General features: G+C 39.9%; 1 protein-coding gene across 3 annotated transcripts in view; it reads left to right on the plus strand.

Moving 5' to 3' along the window:
• Positions 1-8,407: 8,407 nt before the first annotated feature.
• The window catches only part of ilf3b (interleukin enhancer binding factor 3b), a 50,046-nt gene continuing 39,584 nt past the window's right edge, over positions 8,408-18,869 (plus strand). Inside the window, exon 1 of one of the 3 annotated variants that reach the window (XM_034191180.1) lies at positions 8,408-8,429. The gene's annotated coding sequence lies outside the window, so the exon portion shown is untranslated. The remainder of the gene's footprint in view (positions 8,430-18,869) is intronic. The other 2 variants (XM_034191179.1, XM_034191181.1) reach the window with 2 other exon arrangements.

Raw genomic sequence — 18,869 nt, forward strand, 5'->3', positions numbered from 1 at the left:
AACAGCCAATAGGAAGTCTGAATAAATAATTTATTCTGCAAATGTGCACAACCACCAAAATATGCTTTTAGTCTGTCAATCAATCTACACAAAAGATGACGCGTGGGCAGGCCCAAGGGTAGGAGACGCCTATCCAGAGAAGAGCCGGGACCCACGAGGTTCCACCGCCAATGGAGACCTGCAACACACCGGAGCCGCCAAGTCCTGAGTCCCCAGGTGGCCACCGCTTCCAGCTGTCAGATCCGGTACTGCTGGCAGGCACAGACACAGGTTAAAGGTGGGTGTGTGAACACCCAGCAAACAGCAAAATACAGTTCCTTTCTGGGGGGAAAAACCTCCACCTCCAAACACAGGAACACAGAGTGCGTGCAGTGCCTTATGTATCACTTAATCAAAGTCTGAAGTGAGGAGTGGAGACGCCAACTCCTCCAACTTCCACAAACTCGGCTACAAGCTGCAAGTGTACAAAAAGGTTAAGACTGCAAAAAGCTCTGCTGCAAAAACGTGTGCGTATGGCACAGAACGGCTGAGTAGTTTACCTGGCAGATAAGCTGATAACTCGGCAGAGTTGTGGTGTCTCTTCCAGGCTTTTATGGGATGTGATGGTGATGAGATGATTTGTGACAGCTGTCAGCTCCGGGCTCCTGGAAGACTCCTGCGGCGACTGCGCCCTCTGGTGCCCAAAACCCGACGACAGGCAGGGCGCCCTCTGGTGTTGGGCCAGCAGTACCTCTTCTTCGGGCGGCCCACACAACAGAACCTCCACAATAAAACAAACACTTAACCGCTTGGCCACCACCTGTGCATTTGGTTGATAAAATGATACATTTTCCTTTATGTTGTCCTTCATAAGACATTTAGGATGCATTCAATCAGGTATTTACAATTCTTTGAGGGATCACTGGCAACTGTATTTGTGTCTACAAAGAAATCATGTTTTTGGCAACTTGATAATTGATTTTTTTTATTTTATTTTTTATTTTTTTTACAGAATTGAAAACTGAATTGTTTTTTGTTATAATTTGAATGTTTGGGCATTAATTCTCTCTTGACAACCCCACAAATTAAATAAATAAGTAAATAAACACTACATTTTTCACAATTCATGGTGCCCAAGATTGTACGTATGAATTGACCTTTTTTTGGGTACAACACCTGCATCTGGTTAAGCGTGGAATTAAATTAGTATTTACTCTTAGCAGTAGCTATTTTCAGTCAATATATGCAGCTTTTCCATGCCTAAGGTGCTGTGATGCTGGAATGCTCCAGTGGAACTGGAGAACTTTTAACAATTGTAACTCTGGGAAGTTTTGTAAAAAAAAACAACAACAAACAAACAAACAAACAAAAAAACAATGCAATGTTTTAATACAGACAGGTGACAAATTAAAGGAAGAACTGGAATAAAAGTGTAGAGAAACACACTGAATGCCCCCGTAGGGCAGGAAGGGTCACTGGTGAAGTTGAAAACTATGTAAATCACATTTTGGTCTTGACAATCACAAGATCTCAATCCAACTGAATATCCACAGAAGATTTTAGACTGACGTGTTTGATGGCGCTCTCTACCTCCATCATTAAAACACCGAATAAGGGAATAACTTTTGGAAGAAGTTCAGTCCCTATTGTAGAGTTTCAGTAAGTTGTTGAGTCAATGCAAAGACACACTGAAGTTATTTCCGCAGTATGTAGTGGCCCAACATCTCACTAAAACTATTTATTCTGGGTATTCCTTGAATTTATTACCTATATATACACAATACTGACAGATCATAATTCACAATTCTGCTTGTATAGATTGTTGCAGATCATAAACATTTCATGGCACAGACACAGACCTCAGAAATACAGGATCAGAGCCAATGTGTATCTTCATGAGTGACCATTATATGTAGAAAGCTGTGTGTCCAAATAGTAACAAGGTTCTGCTCATCTTCATCTAACCAGCTCACAGCTGCACTGTAAAAAAAATGCCGTGAAATTTACATAAAAACAATGTAAAATCACTACAGAAAAGTATTGTAAACCCAAAAACACATATTTTGTTTCAATCACAGTGGACTTTTGTAAACTATTAAACAGAATGTTTTTGTTAGATGTACAACAATATGTGATTCTAATCAAATGTACGAGGTCTATTAGATAATAAACCGACCCTTTTATTTTTTTTTAACTATATGGATTTACACCAATCATGCTTGAACCCTCGTGCGCATGCGTGAGTTTTTTCACGCGTGTCGGTGACATCATTTCCCTGTGGGCAGGCCTTGAGTGAGATGTGGTCCCGCCCTCTCGGCTGAATTCCTTTGTTTCACACGCTGCTCGAGACGGCGCGTGTTGCTTTATCAAAATTTTTTCTGGACCTGTGAGGAATATCCGAGTGGACACTATTTGAGAAATTAAGATGGTTTTCGGTGAAAAGTTTAACGGCTGATGAGAGATTATGGGGTGTTTCTGTTGGTGTAAGGACTTCCCATGGAGTGGGACGTCGCGCAGCGCTTCCAGGCGCCGTCGTTGGCCTGTTTCGACCTGAAAACATCCTAATTTAAGGCTTAATTCACCCAGGATGTCGTGAGAGAACAGAGAAGATTCAGAAGAGGCCGGCATGAGGACTTTATGCGGACATTCCACTGTTTAAGGACATTTTTTAATGAAAGACATGCACGCAAATTGGCCGAGTCGTTTCCGTGATGACTCGGCAAATCTGTGTGCACCGCGACAGGAAAAGCACCTCCGTGTTGAAAACCATTTGTAAAATTCAGGCGGCTTTTGATGGCTTTCAACAAGTGAGTAACTGAGAAACTGTGCGGGCTCCAGGCACCAGAGGGCGCTGCCGCCTCACAGGAGCAGCCAAGGTGACAGCCGTCATCTATCAACTGAGACAGCTGACATCCATCAGCGGAGGGGTATATCAGCTGGATGGCATCTCCACCTCATTGCCGAGATATCGCTCTACCAAGGAGGTAACGAACTCAGCCAGCCATACGGATTAATCCCTTATTGCTTGTGTGTAAAACGACTGAAGACTGAAAAGGACGTATTTGGATAAGTACTCTTATTCCTATATTACAGTGTTGTTTCTGATTAGAGGTGGAGGTGGTGTTTTCCACCCCACGTGTTGTTGGGTGCAGCCGCACCCACATCTGACTGTTTCTGTTCCTCGCCAGCAGTACCGGATCCGACGAGCGGAGGCAGTGACCACCTGGGAGTTCGGGACTTGGCGGCTCCAGTATTCCCGGGGTTCGGTGGCGGAGGAAATCGGGTGGTTCCGGTTCGACTTGGACAGACGTCTCCTATCGTCGAGCCTGCCCACACGACACCGTTGGAATTCAACTTGTGGCCGAAATTGTAATTTGTTGTGTTTGTTGTGCGTGTTCACAACAGTAAAGCTTTATTTGACTTTCTTCATTGTCCGTTCATTTGCGCCCCCTGTTGTGGGTCCGTGTACTTACACTTTCCCAACACTATTTGCAGCTTGTAGAGTAGGCTAGGGAGTAGGCCTATAAGAAATTATCGCTAGTCTAAGTACTTCTGTTCAGTCATAATCCTTGCATGCTTTGTTTCTTTTAATTTTAATGTGATACGATACTCAGACTAGGCTCTCTTTTTTTGTAGCTTTAACAGTTTTTTAATGTGAGTCAGCAGTGGTTCATTCACTGTAAATCCATTTACATATTATGTCTGTAAAGTTATCTACTGTGCTGCTGTATTTTTTACAGGAATTCCCTGGTAACCACAGCTGCCAGCGTTTTCCTGTAAAAACAACAGTTTTTTTTTACAGTGTGTACATCTCAATGTATTTCTTAAAGAGCTCCAAATGAAAAACAGACCTATACTCAACAAAAATATAAACGCAACACTTTTGGTTTTGCTCCCATTTTGTATGAGATGAACTCAAAGATCTAAAACTTTTTCCACATACACAATATCACCATTTCCCTCTAATACTGTTCACAAACCAGTCTAAATCTGTGATAGTGAGCACTTCTCCTTTGCTGAAATAATCCATCCCACCTCACAGGTGTGCCATATCAAGATGCTGATTAGACACCATGATTAGTGCACAGGTGTGCCTTAGACTGCCCACAATAAAAGGCCACTCTGAAAGGTGCAGTTTTGTTTTATTGGGGGGGGATACCAGTCAGTATCTGGTGTGACCACCATTTGCCTCATGCAGTGCAACACATCTCCTTCGCATCATCCGTGAAGAGAACACCTCTCCAACATGCCAAACGCCAGTGAATGTGAGCATTTGCCCACTGAAATCGGTTACGACGATGAACTGGAATCAGGTCGAGACCCCGATGAGGACGACGAGCATGCAGATGAGCTTCCCTGAGATGGTTTCTGACAGTTTGTACAGAAATTCTTTGGTTATGCAAACCGATTGTTTCGGCAGCTGTCCGAGTGGCTGGTCTCAGACGATCTTGGAGGTGAACATGCTGGATGTGGAGGTCCTGGGCTGGTGTGGTTACACGTGGTCTGCGGTTATGAGGCTGGTTGGATGTACTGCCAAATTCTCTGAAACGCCTTTGGAGACGGCTTATGGTAGAGAAATGAACATTCAATACACGAGCAACAGCTCTGGTTGACATTCCTGCTGTCAGCATGCCAATTGCATGCTCCCTCAAATCTTGCGACATCTGTGGCATTGTGCTGTGTGATAAAACTGCACCTTTCAGAGTGGCCTTTTATTGTGGGCAGTCTAAGGCACACCTGTGCACTAATCATGGTGTCTAATCAGCATCTTGGTATGGCACACCTGTGAGGTGGGATGGATTATCTCAGCAAAGGAGAAGTGCTCACTATCACAGATTTAGACTGGTTTGTGAACAATATTTGAGGGAAATGGTGATATTGTGTATGTGGAAAAAGTTTTAGATCTTTGAGTCCATCTCATACAAAATGGGAGCAAAACCAAAAGTGTTGCGTTTATATTTTTGTTGAGTGTACATACAGACATACTATGCATATTGTAGAAGTGAGGGTTGAGATTCTGACACATCTGATATGAGAGAATAACTGGAATATATCAGAATATCCACTTGATTTAATAAATATTAGCTATAAAAGTGTCTTATTTATCCTTCTGTGCAATTAATTTCACATTAAGTGCCAGAACAATGCTTTCTGAAAACATTTCACTTTTCCTTTGTGTTTAGCAACAACATACTGTGCATCGTTCATGTCCTGACCAGATAATAAAACAATTTTCACAAGCAAAAAATAAAATAAGTTTCATAAGATAAGATGTTTTCTGAGCTCAGTAATACATAAATGAAGTTTTATACTAGATTAATTACTCTTGAAAACCATACTGGTCTTGCATATGCACATGCACAGTGGCACTTTATGGCAATTATTACTGCTTAACCAACACTTTATTTGCTCATTATTAGTGTCAGTATAAGAACAAACTGATTACAAATCAGGACAACTCTAATCATGCAGCAGGTAAGTGCTCATACTGGAAGAATTGTGCATTTAATGATGAAAGCATGGCTTTGCTACCAGAGATAGTTCTCATCCTATAAGGATTAATTTGAGATGTGGAGGTAATCAGGGTTTGACCTGTGAGGACCCTGAGAGGTCAACGAAAAAAATGGCAGTTTGCACCATCAAATAAGAACAAATTATATATTAAGTGTACAAATAGTGTTTTTAGTGTTTAATATATTCCTTGAACTTTTACAATATAAAAAAAAACAATACAAAAATACATGCTCACAAAAAAAAACACACTTTAAAATCCAGAACATGTGGACTTACTGTCACTTTAAAGGTGCGTAGTTACATGTAAACAAGAAAGAGAACAAACATACACATGTTCTCCACAGCGTGTGCTCTTCTCGTGATTCAGACATAATTGGCACTAAAAACAACATACTTGAAAAGTTATGCAGTAGTACAAATTAAATTATTTAGTGTTACATTATGTGATATGTACACTCAGTCACCTTCAACCACTTATTCCAGTTAAAGGCAGTGCTGTATAAAGTACCGCAAAATCACACTTAAGTAAAAGTACAGATACCCATTAAAAAATTACTTTGGTAGAAGTTCAAGTCACTGATTGAAATGCTACTCAAGCAAAAGTCTTAAAGTATCTAGTATTTATTGTACTTAAGTATGACAAGTAATGTACAACTAAATGTACTCAAGTATTGAAAGTAAAAGTACAAGTAAATGTTAATAATCAAAAACGGACTGATTTTTTTTTATATATAAAAGTTTATCTAGGCTTGTAAACGACTGGTAGTATACTACCAGTCAAATACTGGTAGTATACTGAATATGAACACTGAACATGAGTAATACTGAAAATTGTGCACATCACACAAAAACATTTCAGAAACAAGGTTTCAAAACCTAAACGAGAGTAGGCTACTCACTAGGTGTTCACAATACGTAAACACTTATTTATTTCTATATGTATTTATTTATTTTCATTGTTACATGGTTTTATCTTTTCTGTTGTGTTTTGTTTCATTAGGTTCTTTTTGTCTCTTTCTCTTGTATTGTAACATTATTAGTCTATTATTATTGACTATTATTGTCTATTATGTAGACTATTATTGTTGTTGCTATAATATATGAATAAAAATACATTTAAAAAAATTATAATTTGCCACTTTTACAACAACAAACGCTGAGCCATTAATTATACAGAAAACAAATCAACACAGACATGCTGATGCGAACAGCTTAATGCTAACTTTAACATTGAAAACGCCATAGACATGCTAACGCATTAGCATCGGTCCCCTTTTTAAGTTATAAAATACATCTATCAACTGTTTCAGAAGACCATAACAGGTCGATTTATCATAAAAATATTAATATTACTTACAGACATATGCTCTTCAGGGTTTTAGCGAGGAAAAATTAGGATAAAGCCAAATAAAACAATCAATCCACGAATCGTAGATCGAAGCACTGCTTCGACCTGCGAATCACTGCTTCGATTGGTTCAAGGTTCAAACAAAGCAAAGTTGATTGTCTGTAATCAATGCAGAGAAATTATCATTTTCCTGACAAACACCCCCCAAGTGTGCAACTGCAAAAAAGCCTACCTGACATGCCTCATGACAAATCAGCCTGACTTCGTTGCAGTCATTAGTAATCAGTGGTGTCTCTGGGTGAAAACATGACTTTTTTCGTGTGTGTGTGTTTTTTTGTAACGGGTAACGGCATGGCGCATAGAAAATGTATTGGAGTAGAAGTAGGCAATTAAGGTCGGAAATGTAGTGAAGTAAAAGTGAAAGTAAGCTGAATTAAAAAAACTCAAGTACAAAGTCTCCCAAAACGTACTTAAGTACAGTAGTGAAGTATTTTTATTTCATTACTATACAACACTGGTTAAAGGTCATGGGGGGCTGGAACCTATCCCAGCGGTCATAGGGCGTGAGGTGGGGTACACCCTGGACAGGATGCCAGTCTGTCGCGGGGCCACATATAGACAAACAAACACATTTACAGCCTCACACACACCAGCAGGCAATTTAAAGTTTCCAGTCCACCTAACCTACATGTCTTTTGGATGTGGGAGGAAGCCGGTGCACTGGAAGGAACCCACGAAAACACAGGGACAACATGCAAACTCCACACAGAAAGGCCACAGGTGGGAATTGATCTCATGACCTTCTTCCTGTGAGCCATCAGTGCTAACCACTAAAGCCACCATGCTGTCTGATATGTGCACTCATTTTTGTTGTTGAAGTCACATCATTTCTTATTATTTGATGATGTGAAATGATGACCCAAGGTCAATGACCTTTTAGGATCCTCACAGGTCAAAACTTCCACATCTCAAATTAAACCTTATGATATGTACTAACTCTGGTAGCAAAACAGTGCTTTTATCATTAAATGCATAATTCTTCTGGTTATCCGCTTTGCCGGTAGACCAATTCAATAGCAAAAAGCAATCAAAAAGCAACTTTGTTTAGCTTATGTAATATCCTATAAACGTGTCTGCCACCTGCTGGAGGAGACGGAAGAATGGATTCAGCAACGTAATTTCAAAATAAAGGCCTATCAATGTTGCTACGATTAAATAGTTTTATTGTAAAGGACAATCAGGAAGTAGTAAATAAACCTGCTAACAGATTAACAACCAATAAACAAAAGAACGCAGACGCAACCATAAGCAATCGTAATAAATTCTGGTTCATAAAATTATTCATTCATTCATTCATTTTCTTCCGCTTCAAAATTCGACAGAAATGTGCTGCAATGGCAGCCCTCCCCCACCGCCATATCACACCGCTCAGTATTTCTTTCTTCTTATTGGTTGCCTTGGCAGTCACTTATAACGTTTATCCAATGATCATCGTCGTTTTTCAGCTCATAGGCGTTTCTATTGTCCACGACGTTTTGTCGAAACCCGGGGTTGCATCCACTCGTTCTTTAGCGAAAACGATACGCCGGTAAGTAAGATAACAACAAAAAAAAAAAAAAACACACGTCTATTAATAATTTGTATTCTTGACTTAAACGGCATGTGGTAGACAAAGACAAATCGTGAAGCATACGTACTTAGTGCAGCGTGTTTGTATTTGTTGAGCTATGCTAGTCTGAGTGCTAACTATGGCGTAGCTTTCAATGAGGTATTTCCGACCATTTTGGTGTTTGAACGGCAACAGACTGACATCTTAAAAAAAAACGCGAATTTTGCTTTAGATTAAATATTATCACTCCCGCACTGGACATAACGGTAATGTTTCCCGCTTAGTAGTTTTACGAGTATGTTGGGGTGCCAGCTGAGCTTGTAACGTGGTGTGATGAGATCTTGTGGTGAACAGAAGCTAACCACCGTCGCCAGTGTTAAAATGGCGTCTGGTTGAAGCTGTTCTATAACCGTGATAATCATCTGTTCGTGCATCATTCTGACTCCCCGCAGAATTCAACACGTGACGCGGATTCATATCACGTAAGCATTTAGCATCAGGGCGGATTTCTGTGCTTGTATAAAGAGGTCATTACATGTTCAGAGTAGGCCTTCAGGATTTTTGTAAAGTCAACTTGTTAAATTTCGCCTCCCTGCAGGTTGTAACCGCATAAAAACTCTTCCAGCCCGTATAGAATATAATAGAATGCTTTTTATTGTCATTATACACAAGGTACAACGAAATTGCAACTACACTTGCAATTGCAACTATCTACTCGTTGCAACTACACGGGGGCTGTCACCCAGCATCATTTGGCCAATTGGGAATTTGGTAATGGCAGTGGGTACAGACCGTATCTACAGAGACCGTTCTAAAGATACGGAGGGTGTCTTACCGACCAATCAGAATGCGCAAATATGTCGGTACCTGTACTATATGCGGCTAAAGGTCCGGTGTCACGTACAATTCTTTCCGCCTTGCTTAGAAAACAGCGCTTTGAACTTGAGGTGGATGGATGATGAAAGAACCAAAACACCTTACCAATTTACATCGATATTTTGATGAATTTCTTCATTTACATTTGATAAACTTCTTAAATTACAGCAGCTTCATTAAACAAATGTACTCAAATGATTATCAGCACAACGGCGAGCTTACAGGCTAAACTCTGCTAACACTAGAAGACAGTTGCCATTTATGGCTTCTGAAACAAGGGAGAAAAAAGAAACGGCACAGTTCAGCTGAAGCATTAGTGGACGTAAAATATTCTGTGTCTGTTAAGAGCTTCACCGCTTGTTCCACATGTGTATTTCCCAGTGGTTTCACGTAGTGAACCTCAGTCTACCTATAGCAGTCCCGCAGAAGATACGGATGCACGTACCTGTAGCCACTTCGTTCGGTAATCTCTTGGGCAGGAGTGAGTTGTAGTGTACCATGAAGTGCAAGATGTTTAGGTTTGCCATGCCACCACCACCTCAGGAAATTATCAGGACTTTAAAGACGAACTGCAACATTTTTACTTTAATTTTACAGTTTGGGAGTAATTGTAATTACTAAATGACTTGTTTTGGGGGATGGGGCATGCAGAGGGTTTTGACTCTTGCTTGCCTCTATTGGTGGTTGGCTCTCACTGCGGTATTGTATCACTTCCTGTTCTGGAGCACAGCTGTGTTTTGCTGTATCTGTTAGCTGTTTAATCTGCGCAGTTAGATTGATCTAGTTACCTAGATAACGATTTGTTTCACAGTGTAATCTTCACGTGCCTTAACTAAAGCACTCCCTCTGCTGAATCACCTCTAAATTATTTACACATTATTCACTTTGTGTTTGTAGGAATCCGCTAGCTTAGCACAGCTACTAGCTCTTAGCCGGTTTAGCATGGCGGCTTCTCCTGTCTCTCCCGCACTTTTCTGCTCTGGGTGTGAAATGTTTAGTTATTCCTCGGCCTCCTTTAGCAGTAATGGTACTTGTAATAAGTGTAGCTTATTCATAGCTTTGGAGGCAAGGCTGGGCGAATTGGAGACTCGGCTCCGCACCGTGGAAAATTCTACAGCTAGCCAGGCCCCTGTAGTCGGTGCAGACCAAGGTAGCTTAGCCGCCGTTAGTTTCCCTCTGGCAGATCCCGAGCAGCCGGGAAAGCAGGCCGACTGGGTGACTGTGAGGAGGAAGCGTAGTTCTAAACAGAAGCCCCATGTACACCGCCAACCCGTTCACATTTCTAACCGTTTTTCCCCACTCGACGACACACCCGCCGAGGATCAAACTCTGGTTATTGGCGACTCTGTTTTGACAATTGTGAAGTTAGCGACACCAGCAACCATAGTCAATTGTCTTCCGGGGGCCAGAGCAGGCGACATTGAAGGAAATTTGAAACTGCTGGCTAAGGCTAAGTGTAAATTTGGTAAGATTGTAATTCACATCGGCAGTAATGACACCCGGTTACGCCAATCAGAGGTCACTAAAATTAACATTGAATCGGTGTGTAACTTTGCAAAAACAATGTCGGACTCTGTAGTTTTCTCTGGGCCCCTCCCCAATCGGACCGGGAGTGACATGTTTAGCCGCATGTTCTCCTTGAATTGCTGGCTGTCTGAGTGGTGTCCAAAAAATGAGGTGGGCTTCATAGATAATTGGCAAAGCTTCTGGGGAAAACCTGGTCTTGTTAGGAGAGACGGCATCCATCCCACTTTGGATGGAGCAGCTCTCATTTCTAGAAATCTGGCCAATTTTTTCCTAAATCCTCCAAACCGTGACTATCCAGGGTTGGGACCAGGAAGCAGAGTTGTAGTCTTACACACCTCTCTGCAGCTTCTCTCCCCCTGCCATCCCCTCATTACCCCATCCCCGTAGAGACGGTGCCTGCTCCCAGACCACCAATAACCAGCAAAAATCTATTTAAGGATAAAAATTCAAAAAGAAAAAATAATATAGCACCTTCAACTGCACCACAGACTAAAACAGTTAAATGTGGTCTATTAAACATTAGGTCTCTCTCTTCTAAGTCCCTGTTAGTAAATGATATAATAATTGATCAACATATTGATTTATTCTGCCTTACAGAAACCTGGTTACAGCAGGATGAATATGTTAGTTTAAATGAGTCAACACCCCCGAGTCACACTAACTGCCAGAATGCTTGTAGCACGGGCCGAGGCGGAGGATTAGCAGCAGTCTTCCATTCCAGCTTATTAATTAATCAAAAACCCAGACAGAGCTTTAATTCATTTGAAAGCTTGACTCTTAGTCTTGTCCATCCAAATTGGAAGTCCCAAAAACCAGTTTTATTTGTTATTATCTATCGTCCACCTGATCGTTACTGTGAGTTTCTCTGTGAATTTTCAGACCTTTTGTCTGACTTGGTGCTTAGCTCAGATAAGATAATTATAGTGGGCGATTTTAACATCCACATAGATGCTGAGAATGACAGCCTCAGCACTGCATTTAATCTATTATTAGACTCAATTGGCTTTGCTCAAAATGTAAATGAGTCCACCCACCACTTTAATCATATCTTAGATCTTGTTCTGAGTTATGGTATGGAAATTGAAGACTTAACAGTATTCCCTGAAAACTCCCTTCTGTCTGATCATTTCTTAATAACATTTACATTTACTCTGATGGACTACACAGCAGTGGGGAATAAGTTTCATTAAACTAGAAGTCTTTCGGAAAGCACTGTAACTATTATTATTATGTTCTCTAATGCCATATACCAACACAGTGCAGAGTAGCTACCTAAACTCTGTAAGTGAGAGAGTATCTCGTCAATAGTTTTACATCCTCATTGAAGACAACTTTGGATGCTGTAGCTCCTCTGAAAAAGAGAGCCTTAAATCAGAAGTGCCTGACTCCGTGGTATAACTCACAAATTCGCAGCTTAAAGCAGATAACCCGTAAGTTGGAGAGGAAATGGCGTCTCACTAATTTAGAAGATCTTCACTTAGCCAGGAAAAAGAGTCTGTTGCTCTATAAAAAAGCCCTCCGTAAAGCTAGGACATCTTACTACTCATCACTAATTGAAGAAAATAAGAACAACCCCAGGTTTCTTTTCAGCACTGTAGCCAGGCTGACAAAGAGTCAGAGGTCTATTGAGCCGAGTATTCCTTTAACTTTAACTAGTAATGACTTCATGACTTTCTTTGCTAATAAAATTTTAACTATTAGAGAAAAAATTACTCATAACCATCCCAAAGACGTATCGTTATTTTTGGCTGCTTTCAGTGATGCCGGTATTTGGTTAGACTCTTTCTCTCAGATTGTTCTGTCTGAGTTATTTTCATTAGTTACTTCATCCAAACCATCAACATGTCTATTAGACCCCATTCCTAACAGGCTGCTCAAGGAAGCCCTACCATTATTTAATGCTTCGATCTTAAATATGATCAATCTATCTTTATTAGTTGGCTATGTACCACAGGCTTTTAAGGTGGCAGTAATTAAACCATTACTTAAAAAGCCATCACTTGACCCAGCTATCTTAGCTAATTATAGACCAATCTCCAACCTTCCTTTTCTCTCAAAAATTCTTGAAAGGGTAGTTGTGAAACAGCTAACTGATCATCTGCAGAGGAATGGTCTATTTGAAGAGTTTCAGTCAGGTTTTAGAATTCATCATAGTACAGAAACAGCATTAGTGAAGGTTACAAATGATCTTATGGCCTCAGACAGTGGACTCATCGCTGTGCTTGTTCTGTTAGACCTCAGTGCTGCTTTTGATACTGTTGACCATAAAATTTTATTACAGAGATTAGAGCATGCCATAGGTATTAAAGGCACTGCGCTGCAGTGGTTTGAATCATATTTATCTAATAGATTACAATTTGTTCATGTAAATGGGGAATCTTCTTCACAGACTAAGGTTAATTATGGAGTTCCAAAAGGTTCTGTGCTAGGACCAGTTTTATTCACTTTATACATGCTTCCCTTAGGCAATATTATTACACGGCATTGCTTAAATTTTCATTGTTACTCAGATGATACCCAGCTTTATCTATCCATGAAGCCAGAGGACACACACCAATTAGCTAAACTGCAGGATTGTCTTACAGACATAAAGACATGGATGACCTTTAATTTCCTACTTTTAAACTCAGATAAAACTGAAGTTATTGTACTTGGCCCCACAAATCTTAGAAACATGGTGTCTAACCAGATCCTTACTCTGGATGGCATTACCCTGACCTCTAGTAATACTGTGAGAAATCTTGGAGTCATTTTGATCAGGATATGTCATTCAATGCGCATATTAAACAAATATGTAGGACTGCTTTTTTGCATTTACGCAATATCTCTAAAATTAGAAAGGTCTTGTCTCAGAGTGATGCTGAAAAACTAATTCATGCATTTATTTCCTCTAGGCTGGACTATTGTAATTCATTATTATCAGGTTGTCCTAAAAGTTCCCTGAAAAGCCTTCAGTTAATTCAAAATGCTGCAGCTAGAGTACTAACGGGGACTAGGAGGAGAGAGCATATCTCACCCATATTGGCCTCTCTTCATTGGCTTCCTGTTAATTCTAGAATAGAATTTAAAATTCTTCTTCTTACTTATAAGGTTTTGAATAATCAGGTCCCATCTTATCTTAGGGACCTCATAGTACCATATCACCCCAATAGAGCACTTCGCTCTCAGACTGCAAGCTTACTTGTAGTTCCTAGGGTTTGTAAGAGTAGAATGGGAGGCAGAGCCTTCAGCTTTCAGGCTCCTCTCCTGTGGAACCAGCTCCCAATTCGGATCAGGGAGACAGACACCCTCTCTGCTTTTAAGATTAGGCTTAAAACTTTCCTTTTTGCTAAAGCTTATACAACCCCTGGCAAAAATTATGGAATCACCGGCCTCGGAGGATGTTCATTCAGTTGTTTAATTTTGTAGAAAAAAAAAAGCAGATCACAGACATGACACAAAACTAAAGTCATTTCAAATGGCAACTTTCTGGCTTTAAGAAACACTATAAGAAATCAAGAAAAAAAGATTGTGGCAGTCAGTAACGGTTACTTTTTTAGACCAAGCAGAGGAAAATAATATGGAATCACTCAATTCTGAGGAAAAAATTATGGAATCACCCTGTAAATTTTCACCCCCAAAACTAACACCTGCATCATATCAGATCTGCTCGTTAGTCTGCATCTAAAAAGGAGTGAACACACCTTGGAGAGCTGTTGCAGCAAGTGGACTGACATGAATCATGGCTCCAACACGAGAGATGTCAATTGAAACAAAGGAGAGGATTATCAAACTCTTAAAAGAGAGTAAATCATCACGCAATGTTGCAAAAGATGTTGGTTGTTCACAGTCAGCTGTGTCTAAACTCTGGACCAAATACAAACAACATGGGAAGGTTGTTAAAGGCAAACATACTGGTAGACCAAGGAAGACATCAAAGCGTCAAGACAGAAAACGTAAAGCAATATGTCTCAAAAATCGAAAAATGTACAACAAAACAAATGAGGAACGAATGGGAGGAAACTGGAGTCAACGTCTGTGACCAAACTGTAAGAAACCGCCTAAAGGAAATGGGATTTACATACAGAAAAGCTAAACGAAAGGCATCATTAACACCTAAACAGAAAAAAACAAGGTTACAATGGGCTAAGGAAAAGCAATTGTGGACTGTGGATGACTGGATGAAAGTCATATTCAGTGATGAATCTTGAATCTGTATTGGGCAAGGTGATGATGCTGGAACTTTTGTTTGGTGCCTTTCCATTGAGATTTATAAAGATGACTGCCTGAAGAGAACATGTAAATTTCCACAGTCATTGATGATATGGGGCTGCATGTCAGGTAAAGGCACTGGGGAGATGGCTGTCATTACATCATCAATAAATGCACAAGTTTATGTTGATATTTTGGACAATTGAAAGGATGTTTGGGGATGATGAAATAATTTTTCAAGATGAAAATGCATCTTGCCATAGAGCAAAAACTGCAAAAACATTCCTTGCAAAAAGACACATAGGGTCAATGTCATGGCATAGGGTCAGTGTCAGTGAGCAGATCTGATTTGATGCAGGTGTTAATTTGTGGATGAAAATTTACAGGGTGATTCCATAATTTTTTCCTCAGAATTGAGTGATTCCATATTTTTTTCCTCTGCTTGGTCTAAAAAAGTAACCGTTACTGACTGCCACAATCTTTTTTCTTGATTTCTTATAGTGTTTCTTAAAGCCAGAAAGTTGCTATTTGAAATGACTTTAGTTTTGTGTCATGTCTGTGATCTGCTTTTTTTCTACAAAATTAAAACAACTGAATGAACATCCTCTGAGGCCGGTGATTCCATAATTTTTGCCAGGGGTTGTAGTTAGGGCTGGATCAGGTGACCCTGAACCATCCCTTAGTTATGCTGCTATAGACTTAGACTGCTGGGGGGTTCCCATGATGCACTGAGTGTTTCTTTCTCTTTTTGCTCTGTATGCACCACTCTGCATTTAATCATTAGTGATTGATCTCTGCTCCCCTCCACAGCATGTCTTTTTCCTGGTTCTCTCCCTCAGCCCCAACCAGTCCCAGCAGAAGACTGCCCCTCCCTGAGCCTGGTTCTGCTGGAGGTTTCTTCCTGTTAAAAGGGAGTTTTTCTTTCCCACTGTCACCAAGTGCTTGCTCACAGGGGGTCATTTTGACCGTTGGGGTTTTTACGTAATTATTGTATGGCCTTGCCTTACAATATAAGGCGCCTTGGGGCAACTGTTTGTTGTGATTTGGCGCTATATAAATAAAATTGAATTGAATTGATTGATTGATTTTTAACCACCCTTTATCTTTGTAAACCAAAAGTAATTGTCATAATTTTTCCATCCACTTAACAAAAATGTATGGTAGATGTGTGGGAAGACATGTTGAGCAGGTAGCTCTACAAGCTGCAAAAGTGCTACCTAGATGTAGACCTGGGTTTAAATCCTGTTCACAATATCCGTTTGTCCCTGGACAAGACATCGGGCCTCATTCATGAACCGTACTTAAGAACAAAGTTGTTCCTAGGTCCTGCTTATGACATTTTTATGAAGATTGTGGCATTCATGAATGCTTACCTATCCAAGATTTGTTCTTGGGTAAGAACAAATTTTTTTTTCAGACACTTAAGCATGTTTTAGATTCAACATGTTGTCACATTGGTTGTGTTGTCTGCTTTTGTGAAGGTCATTAAAATACGATACCGCAGTTAGATGTTCGTGATATCTCTTTTCATTATTATATGTTACCTTTTGGTAATTTACAGAGTATTTTTTTTTATATTCAAATAAATTAAATGTACACTGTAAAAATTTATAGCCCCCATTAAGTTAAGTGAACTTATGTCTTCTCATTTACCCCACTTGTACTGGCAAGTTTAGGATATTGGACTCAAATTCTATATGTTTTCAAAATCTGAACTTAAAGCTATCCATTGTCCTCACTAGGGATGGGTATCGAGAACCGGTTCCTTTCGGGTATCGTTAAGAAATGAGTCGATCCACCGGCATCAATAAGCTTTGTGCTTAACAATTCTGTTATCGGTCCTTCAGAGTGGCCGTTGTTTTGGCGGGTGTTTGTCAGGAAAATTATCATTTCTCTACATTGATTACAGACCCTGCAGTGGGTCCTTAATCAACTTTTCTGCAGCGCGGCTTTGCTTTGAACCTTGAACCAATCGAAGCGTGGTTCGCAGATTGAAGCAATGCTTCGGTCGATTGCTTCATTTATTTCTTTCTTTCGCTTAATTTCCCCCCGCTAAAACCCTAAAGAGCATACGTCTGTGAGTATTATTTACCTTTTCTATGTTAAACCGACCTGTTATGGTCTTCTGAAACAGTTGATAGATGTATTTTATAACTTATAAACGGGAGTGATGCTAACGCCTTAGCATGTCTATGGCCTTTTCAATGTTAAAAGTTAGCATTTGTTTTCAAATTGTAATATTCCTTACATTTATTTTTGCTTATATATTAATAATCTAATGATTATTATATACAATTTTAGAGAAAGAGACAAAAAGAACCTGAATAGAAACACAACAGAAAATATATAATAGCAACTAACATAAATAAATACATACAGAAATAAATGTTTCCTGTGAACACCTAGTGACTCTTACGCCTCCATTTCATCCCTGTCTTATTTAAGTTTAATGACAGTTTGTTTCGGTCAAACCATATTTTCAGTTTGTTAATTTCTTCAGTGATTTCCTCCAGAACTTTCTGCCAAAGTAGAAAACTGCTGCATCCTAGTGAGAGCAGAATACTACTGGAATGAATTTGAATAAGGAAAGTTGTATTTTTTTTTTCTCACCTAAATGGATGCTGCACTCACTCCAGTTTATTGTCTGGAATAGTCCCAGATTGCATTTCAGAGCTTCTAGAATTGAAACATTTTCGTGCGGGTGGTGTTGGGGGGTAATTTTGGGTTTCAGCTTTTTTTTTTTTCACCACTTTCATCCCTGAATATGAGTCGTGATTCACTTTTGTGCGGATTAAAGTTACTAACTGGGACTCCTGTCTTGTTGCGAGAAAGAAACGAGAATCGTCCTCCGTTCTGTTCACACAGCTCCAAATGTTGTGCGGCTCTCTGACAAGTCAAGATAGAATGATAGAATTCAGTCTGAATAACTTCAAAGCGAAACACAGTTTTGTTTATTTTTATTTATGTCCAGAGATCAAGGATACAGTGACTAATTTCATATTTATTTACTTTAAGACTCAAGTTAATACATAGAAAACCTGTAAAGCCTACTTTTAGTACAAAATTCACGAGGTATCGATAAGGGAATCGATAAGGAATCGGATCGATAAGCAGAATCGATAATGGCATCGATATCGATAAAACCTTATCAATACCCATCCTTAGTCCTCACTAATTGTGAGTTGAAACAAAGCTTATCTTTAAGGTGAGTTAACTGATATTCAGTTGAATTAACTCACATTTTCAAGGCAGCTGGTGAACTTCAGTTTTTACAGTGTATCAACACTTTAACATTAATCAAGTGGAGTTGCAGCGGCACAGGGAGGTGATGGAAGCGTTGCCTTGAGGCCCAGGGCTGTATCCAGACACTCAATAGATGGTACTCCTAAAAAGTAGGGTGGGGGAAAATTAAATATACAATGATTTAGATTTTCCCATAGCCTACCTGAGAGTGCCATCTCCCCGATAATGGCCCCGATTTGCTGGTCCAACTCGGACACCTTTTGGGTGTCTGCTGTTGTTCCTCCAGTCCACTGCAACTCCTGTCGGGATTTTGAGATAGTTTTTGTTTTTTGTGTCGGATTTTAAATCTAACCGTTTCTTTTTCGCTGCTTTACTGTAGCAGTACGTCCACCTCTGAACTGCCACAATTCTTTTTTCTCTTTGCCTGCTGTGCTGGTATTGACTGTCCTTTTGCTTTCAGCATTTTGTTTCCTCTTTATGACATCTGTGTCTGCTCATGGCCATGGAGCCTCATGTCCTTTGATGGGCACTGATGGGCTGTTACTTATACTAATAATATGTTAATTAGGCTCACCAGGCACA

The sequence above is a fragment of the Thalassophryne amazonica genome, chromosome 16 (assembly GCF_902500255.1).
Source record: "Thalassophryne amazonica chromosome 16, fThaAma1.1, whole genome shotgun sequence".
Lineage (NCBI taxonomy): Eukaryota > Metazoa > Chordata > Actinopteri > Batrachoidiformes > Batrachoididae > Thalassophryne > Thalassophryne amazonica.